We start from the raw sequence: 20,055 nt of genomic DNA, 5'->3' as shown, positions 1-20,055 counted from the left end.
AACTTCTCTGAATAAGCGTGAACAGTTTGAAAACATGGCCACTTAGAATGCCAACATCAATAGGTTCTCTCCTAAGGTCTATGGGACCTATTCATGGGATTTAACAGCGTTTTCAGTACAAGCATCAGTCCTTTTCTGTGGAGCAGACATTAAATTCAATCAAGAGATTTTCATCCCTGAACAAAGAACTACAGACAACTAATGACTGCAGAGAGGGGGAAATTAGCCTTTCCCTGGGATGAGCCCCCTATTGGTTATTTTAATATTATGGTGGCTTGAAAATGGCTCACAAAGAGAGTGCCACTATTAGGAGTTGTGGCTTGTTGAAGAAAGCATGTCACTGTGGGGGTGGGCAATGAGGTTCTCTTATGCTCAAGCTACACCCAGTGTTACAATTCACTTCCTATTGTCTGTGGATCAAGATGTGTAAATCTCAGCTCCTTCTCAAGCACCATGTCTACCTGCACACTGCCATGTTCCACTGTGATAATAATGGACTAAACTTCTAAACTGTAAGTCACTCCAATTAATTTTTTTCTTCATAAGAGTTGCTGTGATCATGGCGTCTCTTCACAGCAATAGAAACCCTAACTAAGACAGTTTCAGGTTCAGTCCGTTATCATCATGGTGGGGAGCATAGTGGCATGTAGGCAGACTTGGTGCTGGCTACATCTTGATCAGAAGGCAGTAGGAAGTAGCCTGAATGTCACAATGAGTGAAGCTGAGCAAAAGAGACCTCAAAGCCCACCCCCCACAGTAACACACTTCCTCCAACAAGGCCACACCTACTTCAACAAGGCTACAACTCCTAATAGTGCCACTCCCTTTGCAGGACATTTTCTTTCAAATCACCACACTAAGAGAAATATCAAGTGTTCAGCCCTGAAATCATATACAGACAAGCACCACTAAATGGATTCATCAGGTTGTATCTATATATTATATAAATAATCAAAGAAAAAGAGACCATCGACTTGAAAGAGAATAAGGGGTGGGCAATTGGAAAGATTAGAGGAGGGTGTAAAGGGAAGGGGGAAAGGTGTCACTGTATTTTAATTAAAATTGAATTTAAAAAATGTAAGTGACAGAAGCCTTCAATGTTTCTCATTCTCAGTTATGAGTTTGCAGTCATCAGTATCATTGTAAAATAAGCTTCCTTGTACACAGCAGCTGGCTGCAGCATGAACCACGGACAACCTCCTCACCTCCCAGCCAACCCTCCTCTTCAAAAACAGTCTAGACAGGAAGCTATAGAACAGAATTCTTAAAAATTGCAATAAAGATGCTGAAGTGTAGCTCCTTGTAGTTGATGGCTTCTAGTAAGCAGGAAGAACTCCATTTTCTTTAAGGGGCTGGCCACTGGGAGTTTGACTATGCACCAATGAGTACATGAGCAAAACAAATTGGACTTGGGATAATTTTTTCTTTTTTCCTTTGGAAGGGGCAGAAGGGTGGGAGTGTGGTCCTGGAAGGAATGGGAAACAAGTGTGATTGGGTTGCACTGTATGAAATTCCCAAATAATTAATAAAAATATGTTGAGAAATAAAGAAAAAATGTATGTGTATGGGTGTCTTAGGGTTTCTATTGCTGTCAAGGGACTCTATGACCATGGCAACTCTTATAAAGGAAAACATTTATTTGGGGTGCCTTGCTTACAGTTCAGAGGTTCAGTCTACTATCATCATGGTGGGACAAGGCAGCATGCAGGCAGACATGGTCCTGGAGAAGTAAGATGAAAGTTCTACATCTTGCAGGCAACAAGAAGAGGTCTGAAACCCTGGGTGGCATTTTGAGCATATGTGAGACCTCAAAGCCTGCCTCCACAGTGACATACTTCTTCCAACAAGACCACACCTACCCTACAAGGCCACACCTCCTAATAGTGCCACTCCCTTTGGGGATCATTTTCCTTCAAACCACCACAGTGGGTATTTTGTATATATGTATGTCTGTAAATCGCATGTGTGCAATGCACACAGAAGTCAGAAGAAGGCATCAGATCTCCTGGAACTGAAGTTACAGATGGTTGTGAGCTGTCATGTGGGTACTTGGTTTATAACCCAGGTCCTCTTGAGGAATGGCCAGTGCTCTTAACCATTGAGCAATCTCTCTGACACACTAAACACCTTTCTTATTTTTATTTCCTTACAAACTAGTGGAGTTTCATAAGTCATTTTCATACATCCTTAGTTTTGTTTAACTCACCCCAGCCTTCCTTTTCCTTAACCCCATCCCTGCTTAAACTTTAGCTCCCAGTATTCTTTCCCTGTTCTTTTATATCACATACATTCTACCATCTGCTCTTACTTTTACTTTAATTGTAAGATCTTAGGTGGACTCTTTTATTAATGAAGTGCTTAATATAAAAGAAATGAGTAAAAAATAATACACAACATTATTATTATGAGATGAAATGGTTATACAACTAGAAATCAGAGACATGCAGCTAAAAACAATGACTTGTCTTTATGAATGTTTATTTATGGCAGTAGCAAATGATAAATACCAGAAGCCAAGAATATTCTAAGCATTCATAATAGAAATAAATAAAATACTCTTGAAAGCAAGAAGGAAGGATTAAGACAACAAAAGAAAAAAAAGTGCTACTCTACCAAGCAAGACTCTAAGCACCACTGTCTCTTGATGGGGGAATGTCTTTCTGTATGCTGCAAATATGTGTTGTTCTGACTGGTTGATAAATAAAGCTGTTTGGCCAATGGTGAGGCAGAATAGGGTTAGGCAGGACATTCTAACTAGAGAGCGGAAGGAGAAAGGCAGAAGAGAGGAGCCACTGCTAGCCACTGCCATGAGAAGCAAGATGTAAAGATACTGGTAGGCCACGACCCACGGGGCAAAGTATGGATTTAAAGAAGTGGGGTAATTTAAGATGTAAGATCTAGCTATCAAGAATCCTGAGCCAAAAGGCCATACAGTTCATAATTAATATAAGCCTCTGTGTGTTCATTTGGGTATGAGTGGCTATGGGACCCTGAGGACATGGGAACTGGGTAGGCACAGAAAAACTACAACTACAGTCTCTCACTAGATTACTACAATAGATTTTACTCGTCTCTATGACTCCATTCTTTTTCTTTGCTGCAGCTTCACAAAAGCTAGAGAATAAATTTTACAAATGTCAGATCATACTTAAAAATTCTTAGAAGGGTTCTCATCTAATTCACTAAAATGAACCAATTTTTAAAAAATGCATTAAAATATATAGGGCCAGGAGACTCCTCAGTTGTAAATTTTTTCACTGCTGAGCTTGATGACTTGAGCTCAAGGTCTGAGACCCACAATGACTTCTGTATGCATTGCACACATGCGATTTACAGACATACATATATACAAAATACCCACTGTGGTGATTTGAAATAATGATCCCCAAAGGGAGTGGCACTATTAGGAGGTGTGGCCTTGTAGGGTAGGTGTGGTCTTGTTGGAAGAAGTGTGTCTCTATGGAGGTAGGCTTTGAAGTCTCACATATGCTCAAAATGCCACCCAGTGTTTCAGACCTCTTCCTGTTGTCTGCAAGATGTAGAACTTTCATCTTACTTCTCCAGGACCATGTCTGCCTGCATGCTGCCTTGTCCCACCATGATGATAGTAGACTGAACCTCTGAACTGTAAGCAAGGCACCCCAAATAAATGTTTTCCTTTATAAGAGTTGCCATGGTCATAGGAGGAGAGAGTCAACTGTAAGTTGATTCCAATCTCTACATATGTACAATAGAATGTATATACACTTACACACACACACACACACACACACACACACACACACACACACACACACACTAAATAAGTGTAATCAAAGAAATAAATATATAGAAGCAGAATACATAAATCACAAACATTTTCTTGTTGCATTGAAATGGAAAAGTGTTATCTATTATAAGACAGAAAGACTGATTATTTTCTGCTTTTCCTCTCTGAGTTATATTTTATACGGTCTGAAATTCAATTCTTAATCCTAAATGACTTTTCTGGAAATTGACGATTTTATTCTAAAGGTCAACAGTAAGAACAAATAGTTAACCTTTATAAATACACTTTGGAAATATGGATCTTCACAAAAGAATGCCAACCTCCAGAACAGATTATAAGTAGAAACAGAACGCACATAGCAATTCAATTTTTATTTAAAACTTTTTCAAAAGGTACATGTCTGTCATGGAAGGTCTATATAGTCCAGCAACTAAAGAAACTATGCACTGGAAAGTGTTGAGAGCATAAACATTTACAGACATTTGCTCACCAATGTTCATCACAGCACGATTCACAAGAACTCAAATGAGAAACAACCAAAATGTCCACAGAGAGACAAATGCATAAATATGTGTTACATTATGTATAACAGATTATGGCTTAGCCTTCATAAGCAATGAAATCTGATACACATTAAAATATAAGTGAAACTCAAAAACAGTATGCTAGGAGGAACAAGTCAGTCACAAAAGAAAAACATAATGGATACTTTGATTTAATGATGTATATGAGTTACAGGAATTCATAAAGTCAGAAAGTGGAAGCTGGGGGTGAAAGAAATGGCAATTATTGTTAATGGGCACTGAGATTTGGGATGAGAAGACAAAAATATTTTGGAGATGGATGATAGTGATAGTAGCTCAAAGTTCACCTAATTTTATTGTAGCAATGAACAGGATTAAGATGATAAGGTGTTCATTATGTACATTTTCCATAATAAAATATATGAACTACCAAATTTATTAACAATGTATTCTAACAGCACACACACACACACACACACACACACACACACACATACACACACACACACTCACACACGAGGAGGGAATATATATGTGTATATATAAACATATATATATATATAATATATAATTTTAGTAAGGATTTTATACTATATATGACATAGAATTCATCTGAAGATAAACAGAAATATGTGAAAGTAATATAACCCAAAGCATTTACCAAAATAAGCAATGATTGTAGGATAATAATCCAAAAAATGAGGTAGCATGCAATGAAAATATTCAACTAATTCAAAGAAGGGAAGAGACAATATTAGATATAACAAAGAAATAGGAAGTTATAGGCTTCAAGTCCACCATATTAATAATTAAATTGAATGTAAATGTTCTATTGCCACAGTTAATATATAGTGATTATTGTAGATAAAAATAGAAGATCCTACAAAAAACAGTATAAATATGTTGACACAAGTTAGGTTGAGACCAGCCAGAGCGACACAGTAAGACCCTGACTAAAAAAGATGAAGACAGTAAATAAATTTACAAATAAATTTTTGATACAATGGAACACGTTTCTACATATAAAATTTTACAATGAATTACATTGACCATTTATCAAAATTATTGCAGAGGATTCTGACTTACTAAGCACAGGAAATGTATAGTTACAAAGGAGAAGATATGCAAATAATATTTTATTTTATTTTATTTTATTTTATTTTTTGGTTTTTCGAGACAGGGTTTCTCTGTGTAGCTTTGCGCCTTTCCTGGAACTCACTTGGTAGCCCAGGCTGGCCTCGAACTCACAGAGTTCCACCTGGCTCTGCCTCCCGAGTGCTGGGATTAAAGGCGTGCGCCACCACCGCCCGGCTGCAAATAATATTTTATAATCTATGCAAAAGGAAATAAAAGGGCTTCTAGGAAAATATTTGCTGCAGAAATGTCTCAGACTATTTCTATTTTACAAAGGGTCAAAACATATGAACCAATTCTCAAATCAAAGAATTATTAAGAAAAAGATGTGAAAGACAATTCATAAGAGAAAATGTGACAAGTTATAATCAAAAGGAATAGCAAAGCCTTACAAATATTGTTAATGAGTATGAGTACATTCATGGCTGTCTTTTACTATTGCTGCTTGAATATTAGTAGACTCTTTATGGAAACTAACAGCTTTTGTTTTGGATAAATATAAATCTATTTAAAATTTTAGACTAATAATTTTCCTTTTGGAACTTTTGAAAAAGGAAATAATCCAAATTCTAGAAATGTTTTATGCAGTAAAATATTTTTAGAATAACAATAAAAATTTAAAATAGTCCTAATAGCCAAAACATGAGAGAGAGTAACACAATTAGGATATAATGGTTCAATGGAATATTTTATTAAACACTAAATACAACATAGATTTTGCACAGCAGTGTGGAAATGGTATATAATTCAGAGGTTAGAAGAAGTACATTCAAAGCTCCACTCCTGCTTGCCTGTCACACAGTGAGTTCAGAATCTGTAAGACAAGGCTTCACCTCAACCTACGAATTAGCTTCAGTCTTCTCCACTGCAGAAACTGACACAGGTATGGCTCTGGAAATCTCTCCCTCATCAGTTGTAAAACAAACAGCAGAACCAAATGGGGACAGATGCTGGTGTGGGTCCAGAGAAGTGGAAGACTTATTCATTGCTGGAGAATGTGCAAACTGGTTCAGCCACTACAGAAATCAGTGTGGAGGTCTTCACAAACTTAAAAATAGATATACCATATGATTCAGCTCTACATTCTTGGAAATACTCTCAAAGAACTCTATATCTTACCATAGAAAACCTGCTCATCAATGTCAATTTATGCTCTAGTCAAACTAGCCAGGATGGGAAACAACCTAGATGATCATTAATAGATGGCCTGATGACCTAGATAACCTGATAAATAGACAATGAAAATGTGGTTCATTTTTACAATTGAATGATATTTATCTGTTAAGAGAAAAAATATTAAATTCACAGGGAAATGGATGGAGCTGGAGACAACCATTCTGAGTGTGGTAATCAAGACCCAGAAAGACAAACATCATATGCTTTCTTACATTTATGGATATCAACTTTGAATCTTCATATATGCATGTTCCATTTGGAATATACACAAAGTTCAGGAAATTAATATGGTGTCATGGTGGGTCTTTCAAGATAATGAATATTTATTTCAACAGTACAAAGGGTTAAAAAGTAATAATGGAACAAGAAGAGTTAAGTAGAGTGAGTAAGAGGGAAATGTAGAGATGGGTGTACTGAGAAGGATAACCAACACTAAAGACTTTTCAAATAAGCTAATGGAAACTTTCTACCATAGAAGCTTCTTAAAATATATACATATGTCTAAATAAAAAGAGATAAAATGGAGTTACCTTATAATGGGCAACAGTGCCTCTACTAGACACCATAGGTAAACAAAAAAAAAAACTCCTAGTGCCAGGAATGTTGCTTTTGTACTTTTCGGTTAGCAAGTTCTCGTGGATAGATAGATCCTCAAACATTGCGGGTGACTGCCACTGCTCTTGGTTACTCTCTTGAACTTGATACTCACCTGGAAGCTTCATACCTACTGTCTAGTTTTCATTGTGCTGGAAGATGCTACTCACACTACCAGAAGAGAAAAATAATCATCAGTCTTAATCAGCTGTGAACCTTGGGAGCTACAATAACTTCCAACCTGATAACATACACCTATTGGTTCAATAGTGGCACAAGTATCATATGCATAACCAATCACTCTCAAATTTAAGTTCTGCTTCACAAGATGAAACCCATACCTGGCAATGTTATAAGAACTCAAAACCTGTGGCTATAGACAGATCATAGTCCTTATGGGAAAACCTACCGCTATTATTTTTGCTAAGTGGCCATAGCATTAAACTGCTTTTTAAGTGACTCATTGTTACACCCTTAGATTAACATGTCTACCAGCTCTTATCAGAGAAGCTTTCTTGTTGTAGCAGATGATAATTAACACAGAGATCCACAACTGGTCAAGTTTCAGAAAATAAGAGACTATGGAATGCTGATCCTTAAATAAGACATATATATCACACCTCCTCTTCCAAAGCACAACTGTGGAAAGATTCTAAGAACCAGAGATGGTGGATGGGTACAAACAAACAGTTTTCTTCATACAGCAGGGAAGTTTTATATAAGAATTTAATTTACAGCAGTTGAGACATCATGCACAAACCTATAAAAGTTCATGTAAGACAGACAAAAATTCTAGCATGTTGAAGGAAGATAGGCATAAACTTCCATCCCTATCTTGGGTTCTATGGGCACTTCATAGTTACTGGAAAAAGGAGAGTTAGTTTTCTTTAAGTTGTGTTCCCTGGTTAGTTGACTATCCTCCAGTGAAGGCCACACATACAAGAGCATGTAGGAAGGATAAATAAGACTTGATAGTGTGTTTTTAAAAATTAAAAGTGGAATGAAAGAGATACTGTGATAGAGACAGATATCATGGAGATAGGGAAAAAATGGATATTAGGGAAGTTTCCAGGAATCCCCAAGGATGGCCCCAGCTTAGACTACTAGCAATAGTGGAGAGGGTGCCTGAATGGGCTTATCACAGTAATCATATCACTGAATACCCTAACTGTCATCATAGAGCCTTTCTCCAGTAACTGATGGAAACAGATGCAGAGATCCACAGCCAAACACCAGGCTGAGCTCCAGTAGTCCAGTCAAAGAGAGAGAAGAGGAATTCTACGAGCAAGGGCATCAAGATAATGATGAGGAAACTTACACAGACAATCAAACCAAACTAATGGGAACTCATGAAATTTAGAACAACAGCTGTGGAGCCTGCATGGGACTGAACTAGGCACTCTGCATAGTGAGACAGTTGTGCAGCCTGATCTGCATGGGGGGTCCCCTGGCAGTAGGATCAGGATCTACCCCTGGTGCATGAGCAGACTTTTTGGAGCCCACTACCTATGATGGGACACCTCACACAGCCTTGAGGCAAGGGGAGGGGCTTGGACCTACCTCTCCTAAATGTACTTCCCCATGGGAGGTCTTATCTTCTTGTAGGAAGGAATGGGGGGGTGAGTTGGGACAGGGAGGCTGGAGGAATGGGAGGAGGGAAGAGGAGCATCTTTGATTGGTATGTATAATGAATAAAAATTTTTCTTAATAAAAAATAAAAGTGGACATATTAAAACAGGTTGAGAAGGGTGACAGATCTGAGAGGAATGGGAAGGGAGTGAATAAGATTAAAGTATATTGTATAAAATTTTCAAATAACCAATGAAAATGAGAAAAAAATCATACACTACAATACAGTAGCCTTATTCTTAGGAATTTAAGCTTGGTTCAACACATGCAAATCATAAATCTAATCCACCATATAGATATACTTAAAGACAGAAATCACACAATCATCCCCATAGATACAAGAAAGGTATTTAACAAGTTTAACATGCCTTATGATAAAAATCTTGGGGGAATTAGGAAAAGATTGTTATATTACCATAGGGGATATGAAAGATGTACTTTTATACAATAAAAACATTATGACACCAAAAAGAAAAAAGAAAATTAAAAATGTACCATATTATAGACAGACCTTACCTGCTCCTGGACTGGCAGAATCAATGGAGTGAAAATGAAACAAAAGAGAGGAACCAGAAGTATACCCACATAGCTGTGGCTGCTTAATTTTTGATAAAGGCAAAGAACATATACTGGAAAGAACTCAGCCTAGTCAACAAATGGTGCTGGCAGAATTTCAGGTAAATGAACTCAGATCCACATTTTTCATCCTGCACAAAAATAAAACGAAAATCAATCAAAGACCTTCATTAAACACTTGAAGTCCTGCAACTGCTAGAACATAGAGAATACAGTCCAAGCTATAGGTGTAGGTAAGGACTTTCTGAACAGGATTAGAAGTACACAGGAAATAATCTCCAGAATCAACAAATGGGGTTACATGCAATTTATACGTTCCTGCACAGCAAGGGAAACTATCAGCAGAGTAAACAGACAGAATGTGTGAAAATCTTTGCCAGCTGTACCTCCATCAGGAGTTTGATGTCTAGAATATATAAAGAGCAGTAAATGTAAACACAGATCCTCCCCCAAAGCCCTGCAAAGCAATGAATTGTTTAATGAACTGACTGCTCTTAAAAGAAGAAACACAAATGACCAATAATTTTCTTGATGTTCAACATCCTTTGTCATTATGGAAATGCAAATTAAGTCTGCTTTGAGCTTCTCTCTTACTCCAGTCAAAATGGCGATGATCAGGAAAACAAATGACAACAAATGCTGGTGAAATGTGGGAAACAAGAACCCATAGTCACTACTGGTAAGAGTTTAAATAAAGCCACAATGGAAATAAAAATATCTAAGCCGTACTACCATATGACCCGGCTATATGATTCCTGGATGTGTATCCAAAGGACTCTTAAGTCTTACCACAGAGATACTTGTACATCCATGTTTATTGCTGCATTATTTGCGAGAAATGAAAAATTCAAACTGTGGCATATGTGAGCAATGGACTTTTACTCAGCTATAAAGAAAAATGAATTTATAAAAGTTTCAGGAAATAAATAGATGGATTTATAAAGTATTAAGTTAGGTGGTTCAAATTCAGAGAGACACAAAGCCTCCTTTTCTCTCATGTGCAGATGCTAGCTTATAAAGTTTTATATATAAAATTAACTATGGAGCTATAGAGACAGAGACACTATGGTACCACAACAAAAATATATGTATAGGCCATATATACGTATGTGTGTTATGTCCATATGTATGTATGTATATGTGTGTGTGTGTGTGTGTATATATATATATATATATATATATATATATATATATATATATATATAGAGAGAGAGAGAGAGAGAGAGAGAGAGGGGGGGGGAGAGAATGGCTATGCCACTAGATAGGCTGCCATGGGAGGAGAACAAAAGGTGTTTGTAAAAGGAGCGGGACAATAGGGCACATGAGACATGAAGGCAGAAAGGTGGTGGTGGGAGGGCACAAGAAAGGAGAGAAGAGGGGGAAGAGAAATAGATACAAATTGGGTTTGAAAAAAAATGTTATGATGAAACAATTTTATTTGTATGCCAATGAATATAAATCTCAAAAAAGAGAAATAGTAAAGTTTATGAATTTTTAGGTCTAAAACAAAATACATTTTTTTGGCACCAGAAATGAGAGATAAATAAAAATGGTGGGTGATTTTTCCCTTTAATGTTTCATATATTTATATTTATAATTAAGAATAGTTCACAACAAACCATCTGATAGTTAAAATGTTTATAGTTAAGCAGCAATATAAGCAGGACTTTGAATATTCGAAGTGGGCATGAGCATTTTAAGGTTAATTTTGTAGAACTTGTTTTCTTTTTGGGTACATGATTCTCCAAAGACCTTTCTGCACCTCAGCTTTTATGCTCTTCAGTGCCCCATCAGTACTAATTGAATTAAGCTGGGTTTTGACTGAATTTTTAGTTTATTTGTGATGACTACAAAATGCTAAACTAAACTAATCAGTTTATACAAACTGATCCAATTCATCAATTCAATGAAAAAAGTCATTATTTCATTATAATTGTGCATTATATTTCCTCCAGAAAGCTAAGCAGATCTTGGTTTCTTAGGGATTCTTTCACATTTTGATTAGGCCATTTTTGATTAAAGAAATGAGGTATAGCACTGATGAGGAGCTGGCTGTTATAAAAGGTTCAAATTGAACTTGTAAGGTCCTTGGAGTCAACTTCATTGTAAATTACACTGATTGCTAATCCCAATAAAATAGCAGAAGGCTCAGTGGAGAGCACTATAAGATCTCTGCTTAGTTTGCTTATTATCCTCCAGAGGGTTTTCTTAACCATCATTTCCAAAGTAGCTGGTTTTCTGCTGTACTGTTACAGCTCATCACTTTACATTTCAAGGCACTTAGTATTGTATGAAATTATTCTATGAAAAAAATCACACTTTTACTTATCATTACTCATGGCATGATAGATATCACAGAGCAATATGGAAAAGGCACATCCCCTGTGTTGAGAATACCACATGGTACAAAAATGGTGTTTAATTCTTCATTGTTGAATGAATGGATGAAGGAATCTAATACCAGTAATGATAAGAAATCAGCCATCACAAGTACAAAACTTATCATTGAAGGCAAAATTAGGGGTAGGACAGACTCATCCTAGACCAGAGTTGGAAACCAGAGTAGTGGAGAGGATCAAACCATCCAGTTATCACAACAGAAGATGGTGACACTATGGTGTCAACATGATGCTCTTGTACATAATTGGAAGTCTACACTATTTTGTAACTGAGGATCTTTGATTAAGGTATAGGGTGAGAGGTGAAAGACAATCTGATTATTACAGTTCATATGCTTATATTGAACATAAATATACAGAGATAGGCAAGGTTGGCACATATCCATTACCACTTTATAGTAATGAGAATTAAGTCAAATATTGTTAAACATACAGACACTTATTAGCAAGCATTCAAGAAGAGCCATATGATTCCAAAGAACAGAAATCTTTCTTTGCTGGTACTTGCATAGAATGTTTACTTGAAGCAAACATTATGTTATTATTGTAGTGGTAGACTTTGACAAACTGCCCACTATATAAATATGATCAAGAATATTCCAAATGGCTCTGTGTTCTGGATTAATAGTTAAAAAGAATGTGCAAAATCTAATGGAAAATATAAAACATATGTTATATTTTCTTAATTTATTTATATAAAGATTGGTTGTGACTTTCAAGTACTTTATCCAATAAATGCATTTTGAACACCACTAACTTCACCTACTAGCAGGTACTTCTAACATTTCATGCCATGATTATCAACCTACAATTTCACCAGTATAAATTCATTTCTATTAGTTATACTAATTAGCAAAGTTTTAGTGTTGATGGAAGAAAAAGTTTTAGTGTTGATATAAGAGTAGAGATATATGTAGACACCATCTCCAGAGGGGCTTTTCTTATTAATTGTTCCTCATCATTCCTTGCATATGGATTCTTGATTATAACCACTGCTTGCTCCTAAGGTTTGAGTAAAAATCAATACATTTGTATCATGTAGTCTTCGTTGAAATTTTTGTTGCAAATGCCCGAATCTCAGTGTATTTTTAGTTTGCATTTTCTTAATGACTAATGACGCTAAACATTTTCCTTCATATGTTTATTGGTCATTTATACTTCATCATTTGAGAGCCATCTTTTCATTTCATTGACTCATTTATTGATTTGTTGGTTGCTTGTGTCTGTTTTGTTATTTCTTGATGTTGTTTCCTGAGTTACCAGAAAGGAGATCCTTTAAGAAATGAAAAAAAAAAAAAACTACTATGACCCAACTATAACACTTCAGTGTATATATATCAAACTCTAAGATTTTTAAGTAAACATACTACAGAAATACACACATATCCATATATATTGCATAACTATTCACAATAGCTAAGTTATGGAGTCAGCTTAAGTACCAACAGATGAATGGATAAAGAAAATGTTATATATATATGCATGGGTGAGTTTTATTAAACTATAAAGAAGCAGGGAATTATATTATTTTCTGTAAGATGGATGCAGCTGGAGATATAATATTAACAAAAAATAAACCAGACCAGAAAGACAAAGGTCACCATTTCTTTGTTTGTTGAACCTACAGATCTATACAATTATATACAGATACAGATGCATACACATATACATGCATATATACATATCTATTCACATATGGTTTGAAAGCAAATGGAAGGTTAGGAAAAGGGGGCACTAGAGGGAGGAAAAGGGTGAAAAGGGAGAGGATATGGATGATGAATGTGATCAAAGTAAATGATAAACTTAAGAGACATTGTCTTTATAATGCTCAACCCTATATACGATGAATATATTTCACTGTAAGAAAAACGTTGTAGGCATCATTAAAGATACTGTGATCATAAGAAAGATGGCCTTAGCAAGTGGGGCTAGAGGTGTGATGAGACAGACTGGAGAAAATATTGAAAAAGATTGAAATCACAGTAACCAAGGAAAGCAGAAATCTCATATCTGTCCAGAAAATACAATTGTGTACTTCCTTAGATTAGGCACAAATTGAGGAGACTATCTCTAGGTTCAAAATGGACGGAATGAAAGAATATGTAAAAAGAGATAACCTGTGAGTTCCATAATGATTCACCCTTTGTGACTCAGAATCTTTACTCTTATTTTGGTACTGACAAGCCTGGAGAAACCTGAACATTTGGAGTTGGGTAAAATCATGATTTACTTACAAGTCTCACTGCCTTCTGGAGAAAGTAAAGTAAGAATAGACATGTCTTGACTCTTTATGCAAGTATATAGAAATATATTCATATATGGAAGCCTGTTTCCAGTTACATTTCATTGCTACTGTTTTCCTTGGAGAACCCCTGTACATTATTTTGTGAATTTAGAAGCCTTTTGATACATGTTCACAGCATTCCAAAGGAGTATATAGCATACACATCTTAAGACATCTCTGTCTTTCTATCTCTAAGGATTCAGGAGCTGATTATGGCTAAATCTGTGTGTAGAGTAGATATAGTAAAGGAAGTGAGCAAGGGTTGTACAGGAAAGGGTGGACTCAGTTTGTGAGCCTCATTGAGAAAAATGCTCATTGTCTTGTCTTAAACCACACATTCCCAAATAGCATTTCTTCAAATTAGATGCATAAACACAGATTCAAGGCCAGTATAGGGTGCTACCTTAGGAGACACAAGTATAGGAATAGAGAGGTGAAATAATGAAAGGAATTCAGCAAATAAAGGCTATGTTATTGGTACTGCTTAAATCCACAAGGTACACCAGAGTAGGTTATTGCGCCTTAAAGACAAGGGTGCTAAATTTTTATATACCACATTCATTGGTCAAAGAACATTGTGGGAGGCAATGGTTTTTGGTGGTTTTGAGCTCCTGTATATATAAAGAAATTAAATTTAAAATGCCAAAGAGCCTGAGACTAGAGAAAATCCAAATAAAAAGTGTTGGCAGTTGGCATGTTACTGAGATGGGAAGGCCTGATTGGGATGTGAGTAGAGATGAGGGGTATTCACTATATTTGATAAGAAAAGTTCAAAATTAACTATATGATAATTTGTGTGAAATCAAACAAAGGAAGAATCCAGGCCTTCTGCATGCTTCCATCTTCTTCCAGCTTCCCTAACTATTACATACTGTGCATTATGGAATATTCCCCTGATTATTCTCTGTAGCAGAGTAAAAGAGTGTAGGGCATAAAAATCCCTCCAAAATGATTTTTACACTTTCCAAAATCAAATTAGCACATCTTTGACTATTACCAGAAGTAAACATTGAGGCTATACCCAGACACTGCAGTAATGTTTGTCTTCATAAAAAGTGGGGTACAATGTGAGTGGAAATAATTGAAGGTTAGAAGTAATGCTTTTGGGAAACTTCCCTCCAACCAGATTGGGAAGAATCTTAGGTATATCTTAGAGCTCGCATACTTCTTCCTACTCTCGAATGACTCAGGGGAATGGCTTTTTGGAAAGACATTAAATGGGAAAGACAAATGGCTTTAAAGGTATGGTGAAACCATAAATGAAACAGAACAAAACTCCTGGCATCCATGCCCTTCAGCATTATCCAGCGCCTATGAAAAGCAGTGTCATGTGCAGCACTCCAAATGAGAGAACTTGTAGTCCTGGCATTCTTCCCTCCTGAAACGAGAGGGAAGCTTTTCTAAGCCCAGGTCATTGAATAATTCAGTTTTCACTGACCATAAACTGTTGTGGGAAAGAGCCAGATTTCTATTGGATGTCACAAAGACTTGAGTTTCAGAAGGAGAAATAGCTTTTGGCTTCGAATCATACCTTATTACCCCTCAAAGGGATCTTCTTCAGGACCAGGGTATGATGTATTGAAAACATTTCAAAGCTATAAAGACAGGGGGCAGGTTCTTAGTAAAAATGAATGTGATGAGCCTTGTAGCTTGTACTGACAAGTTTTAATTTGTCTAGAAAAGAAGGAAGCAACACTTGAAAACTGAAATGGAGGTTTTCAGGTTGACTTTTGCATTTTTAAAAGAAGAATTTCTTCAGGTTTATCCAGAAATGTCTTTTGAACACATATCAGCTCTCAAGCAAGATTTCTTGTTCATGTGTGTCTGAGCATTTCCATTTATGTTTTTCCTGTTGAGAATTACCAGAAATAAAATATGTTAACAAGAAATGGCAGTGATGATTTTCAAATATCAAGTTTATTTTTAATCATTAAGATGTAGAAAATATATTCATAGGGATCATGAATAAGTTAGATCTTAGGTCAGATCTAGAGGCCAGAGTTTGCTTGGTACTGGTCTCTATCTAAGGCATCTAGATAACAAGGTTACTAGTATTTTAATAGGCTCTTTTGCTTTTGGAGTAATACTGAGATAACTTGTTATTTTGAAGACAAAAGCCTGAGGAATCAGTGAAGATTAGGTCACTTCCTTGGTCTGGGTGGTGATGCTGAAATGGCGAAACAACTAGGTATATTTCCCTCAGAATGGCCTCTGATACTTTGTATGAAAGTTAATTTTCTGTCATTCTGGTGGGAAAACTAAGGAAGTGCAATGTTTACAGTTAACTCTTTTGTGATTTTATTGGATCTGATTATGAATAGATTTGACCCAATTGAGAAGATAGCTCAACTTGATCTCAGAAAGAAGACTGGCCTTTAAAATGATGGCTTCTGTAAGCTGAGCCTTAATTACAGTTAGTGTATAATATGTATCTTTATAAATATCTTCTGTTTAGTATACTAGTTATATGGGCCAGGAAGAAGTAAGAACCTGGGACAGGAAGATGAGAATTCAATAGTAACTTACTCCTTTTGAAATCACATTTGTTATCTTAAATTTTTATTTTATGAAAGGAGAGAGAGAGGGAGAGAGGGAGAGAGGGAGAGAGGGGAGAGGGGAGAGGGGAGAGGGGAGAGGGAGAGGGGAGAGGGGAGAGGGACAGGGGAGAGGGGAGAGGGACAGGGGAGAGGGGAGAGGGGAGAGGGACAGGGGAGAGGGGAGAGGGGAGAGGGAGAGGGACAGGGGAGAGGGAAGAGGGAGAGGGGAGAGGGGAGAGGGAGAGGGAGAGGGAGAGGGAGAGGGAGAGAGAGAGATTGTGGCACCTTATTGTATTCTTTCTACACCTACCAATAGTATATAGGGACATTTTCTCTGAGACCCATGGAAAATGAAAAGTACTTCTGTAGATATCTTCTTGATAAACCACTAAGACACCCTTTTCTTTATGCATCCAGACTGGATTAAGGAAGGGAGATTGAGTGCTACATCCAGACTTCCTACCTCCTTCACCAGGGTCTAAATGAGGAGGTGTAGTAGTCCTTATGCCCAATTGAGCCAACTTCTCTTTTCAACAGAGTTGTGGAGTGCAGTCCAAACAAAGCACTCAAGTATCTAAAGCTCAGGTAACATTGCAGAAAGGGGTCAGGGAGTGTAAGAACCAGAAGATCTGGGAGTTTGCTGTGATATTGCATTGCAGTGTAATCTCGAAAAAAAAAAGGAGAGAGGGGAGAGAGAGAGGGGGGTGGAGGGAGGGAGGGAGAGAGGGAGAGAGGGAGAGAGAGAGAGAGAGAGAGAGAGAGAGAGAGAGAGAGAGAGAGAGAGAGAGAGAGAGAGAGAGAGAGAGAGATGCATTTAGAGTGGAACGGCACCAACTTTACTACAGGGACTAAAGTTATATGGATACGTTTCCTGCCCATTATTTCTTCAAAATCTCATGCTGAACATTTGAGAAATGATCATTAATGCATTGATTGCATCAGCATGGTAATGCTGTAGTTGTTGAGATTAAGCACTTTTCATTTCATGACATCTTGTTAAATGCTTTTTAAAATATATAATTCTGTGTCAGAAGGTTCTACACAAAGGTAAATTCTTTTTAACATAAATTTCTTATGCATAAATTATTAAAAGTTAATGGCCTCTAGATTGTTTTCTTTTAATAAAACACACAGAGTTGAACAAAGTTGAGGGTAACTTATTATTTAAAAATAGCCTCAACTGTCCTATTTTAAAAACACTCAGACAAATGTAATTCAAAATATTGGGTCCTACCATCATGTACCTCACAATCCAGGTATACCATTTGTGCATCCAACAGAAGGATAATATCTAAAATATATAAAGAACTGAAAAAAAGTCTGAATCTCAGGAAAACAAACAACATAATTAAAATGTGGTATAGAACTAAACAGAGTTTTCAAAAGATAAAAGCCAAATGGCTGAGAAACACTTAAAGAAATTTTGAACAGCCTTAGTCATCAGGGAAATGCAAATCAAAGTTACTTTGAGATTTCATCTTACAACAGTTCGAATGACAAAGTTCAATAAAATAAATTACAGCACATGTTGGCAAGGGGAAAGGGGAACACTCATCTATTGATGGTGGGAGTGTAAGCTTGTATAGTGACTGTGGAAATCAGTGTGGCAGTTCCTTGGGAAACTGAGAATTGGTGTACCTCAAGATCCAGGTATACCACCCTTGGGCATATACCCAGAGGACTCTATATTAGACTACAGAGACACTTGCTCTATATTGCTATTTTGTTCATAATAACCAGAAATTAGAAACAATCAACTTCTCTATCCGCTGAGAAATGGATAGTGAAAATATGATATATTTATACAATGGGATATTATTCAGCTGTTAAAAATAAAATTATGAAATTTGCAAGTAAATGGATGGAGCTAGAAAAAAGTCATCCTGAGTAAAGTAACTCAGGTTCCAAGACACAAATATTTTGTTTTTTTCTTTTACATGGCTGCTAGCTTTTAAGCCTTCCATATGTGTGCTATTATACATATATCCACTGAGGTTAAATATCTAGTAAGGGACTACTGGGGAGGGAAGGAAACAGAGAAAAAACTGGAGTGGGAGGATTAAATGGGCAGGGGTAAGGAAGACAGGGCTAAGGGAGTGAATATGGGGAAGAAAAGCCAACACTAAGGGCCATTTGAGGGGTCATATTGAAACTTTCTACTATTGAAGATTCCTAAAATATATACATAAATAAAAGACATCTAAATGGAGCCACCAATTAATAGGGAGATGATGTCTCAACTAGACATTTTTCACCACTAAATGAAGCCTCCAGTGTCAGGAACAGTTTACATCTAGCTGTGTTGTTGCCAAAGGGATTCTATGGAAATCCTCAATATCTCAAGCTATTGCCAAGGCTTTTGGTTACTCTTCACAGTCTAGTAGTAAGGCCCTATTGCTGAAGATAACAATTATCTATCTCATTGAACACCATAAAGTCAAGTTGGTGCCTACCTAGAGGCTTCACTCCTATTGACTAGTGTTCATGGTGCTTGAAGGTACTCTGCATACTACCAGAGGAAATAGTCATCAACCCAGCTATAAATGCTGCAATCTACAGCTGTAATGGGCCTGTAAGATATGCTGGTGTAAGAGTGGCACAAACATTGTGTGAGTAACAACCCACTCTGATTAGCAAGATTCAGCCAGATGGTACCTATACTTGGTGGCTAGGATCCTAATATTGGATAGGTCATGGGCCTAAGGGAAAACCAAATACTATTTTTAAATGATTCCTAATATTCTGCTATACCTATAGATCACTGCCACACAGCCATCAGGTTGTTTTGCGTTGACCATCTGCTGCTGGACATGAGGCATACCCTTAAGTGTCGTTAATATACCCAGTGAGACTTCATCCTGTAGATGGGAAATAACACAAAGACCCACAATTGGACAATGTGCAAAGAGTGAGAGATTTTTGGAATCAGTCTTAAATGGAATGTATTCATTTATTTGCTCCTCTCAGGGATCAAGGAGCTATGCTGAAGAGGAAGAAGAAAGATTTTTAAGAGGCAGAGGTGATACATGACTCCAAGGAAACAGTGTCTTCGAGACGTAACAGGACTGATGCACATATAAACTTACTGAGACTGTGGCAGCACACATCGGGCCTGCATCCAAGCCATGTGAGCTATCAGCATTGAGAGGGGGAAGAGGACATGGGTTCCCATACCTAACCAAGAAGCTATCTGCAATTGACAATCAGTTGCAAAGGAAAAATTAATTTTCTTCAATGGAGTCTCACTGGGTATATTAACGACACTTAAGGGTATGCCTCATGTCCAGCAGCAGATGGTCAACGCAAAACAACCTCAATGGTATTTTTGCAGACTTTTTGTCTCATATTGCTTTGTTCTGGCATATTTTTGTCTTACTGGTCTTTTGCTTGTATGCTATGGTTTCTGATTTTGTATTTTTGTGGGGATTGTGTG

The 20,055-nt window shown here is 36.9% G+C and overlaps 1 long non-coding RNA gene across 1 annotated transcript in view; it reads right to left on the bottom strand.

The window, feature by feature from the left end:
- Positions 1–5,961: 5,961 nt before the first annotated feature.
- The window catches only part of LOC121825770 (uncharacterized), a 104,184-nt gene continuing 90,090 nt past the window's right edge, over positions 5,962–20,055 (bottom strand). The window contains exon 3 of the long non-coding RNA XR_013048045.1: positions 5,962–9,533. This is a non-coding gene — a long non-coding RNA (uncharacterized LOC121825770). The remainder of the gene's footprint in view (positions 9,534–20,055) is intronic.

This window comes from Peromyscus maniculatus, chromosome X, assembly GCF_049852395.1.
Source record: "Peromyscus maniculatus bairdii isolate BWxNUB_F1_BW_parent chromosome X, HU_Pman_BW_mat_3.1, whole genome shotgun sequence".
Taxonomy (NCBI): Eukaryota; Metazoa; Chordata; class Mammalia; order Rodentia; family Cricetidae; genus Peromyscus; species Peromyscus maniculatus.
Note: the sequence above shows the minus strand (reverse complement) of the source record. Positions and strands in the feature narration are given on the sequence as shown.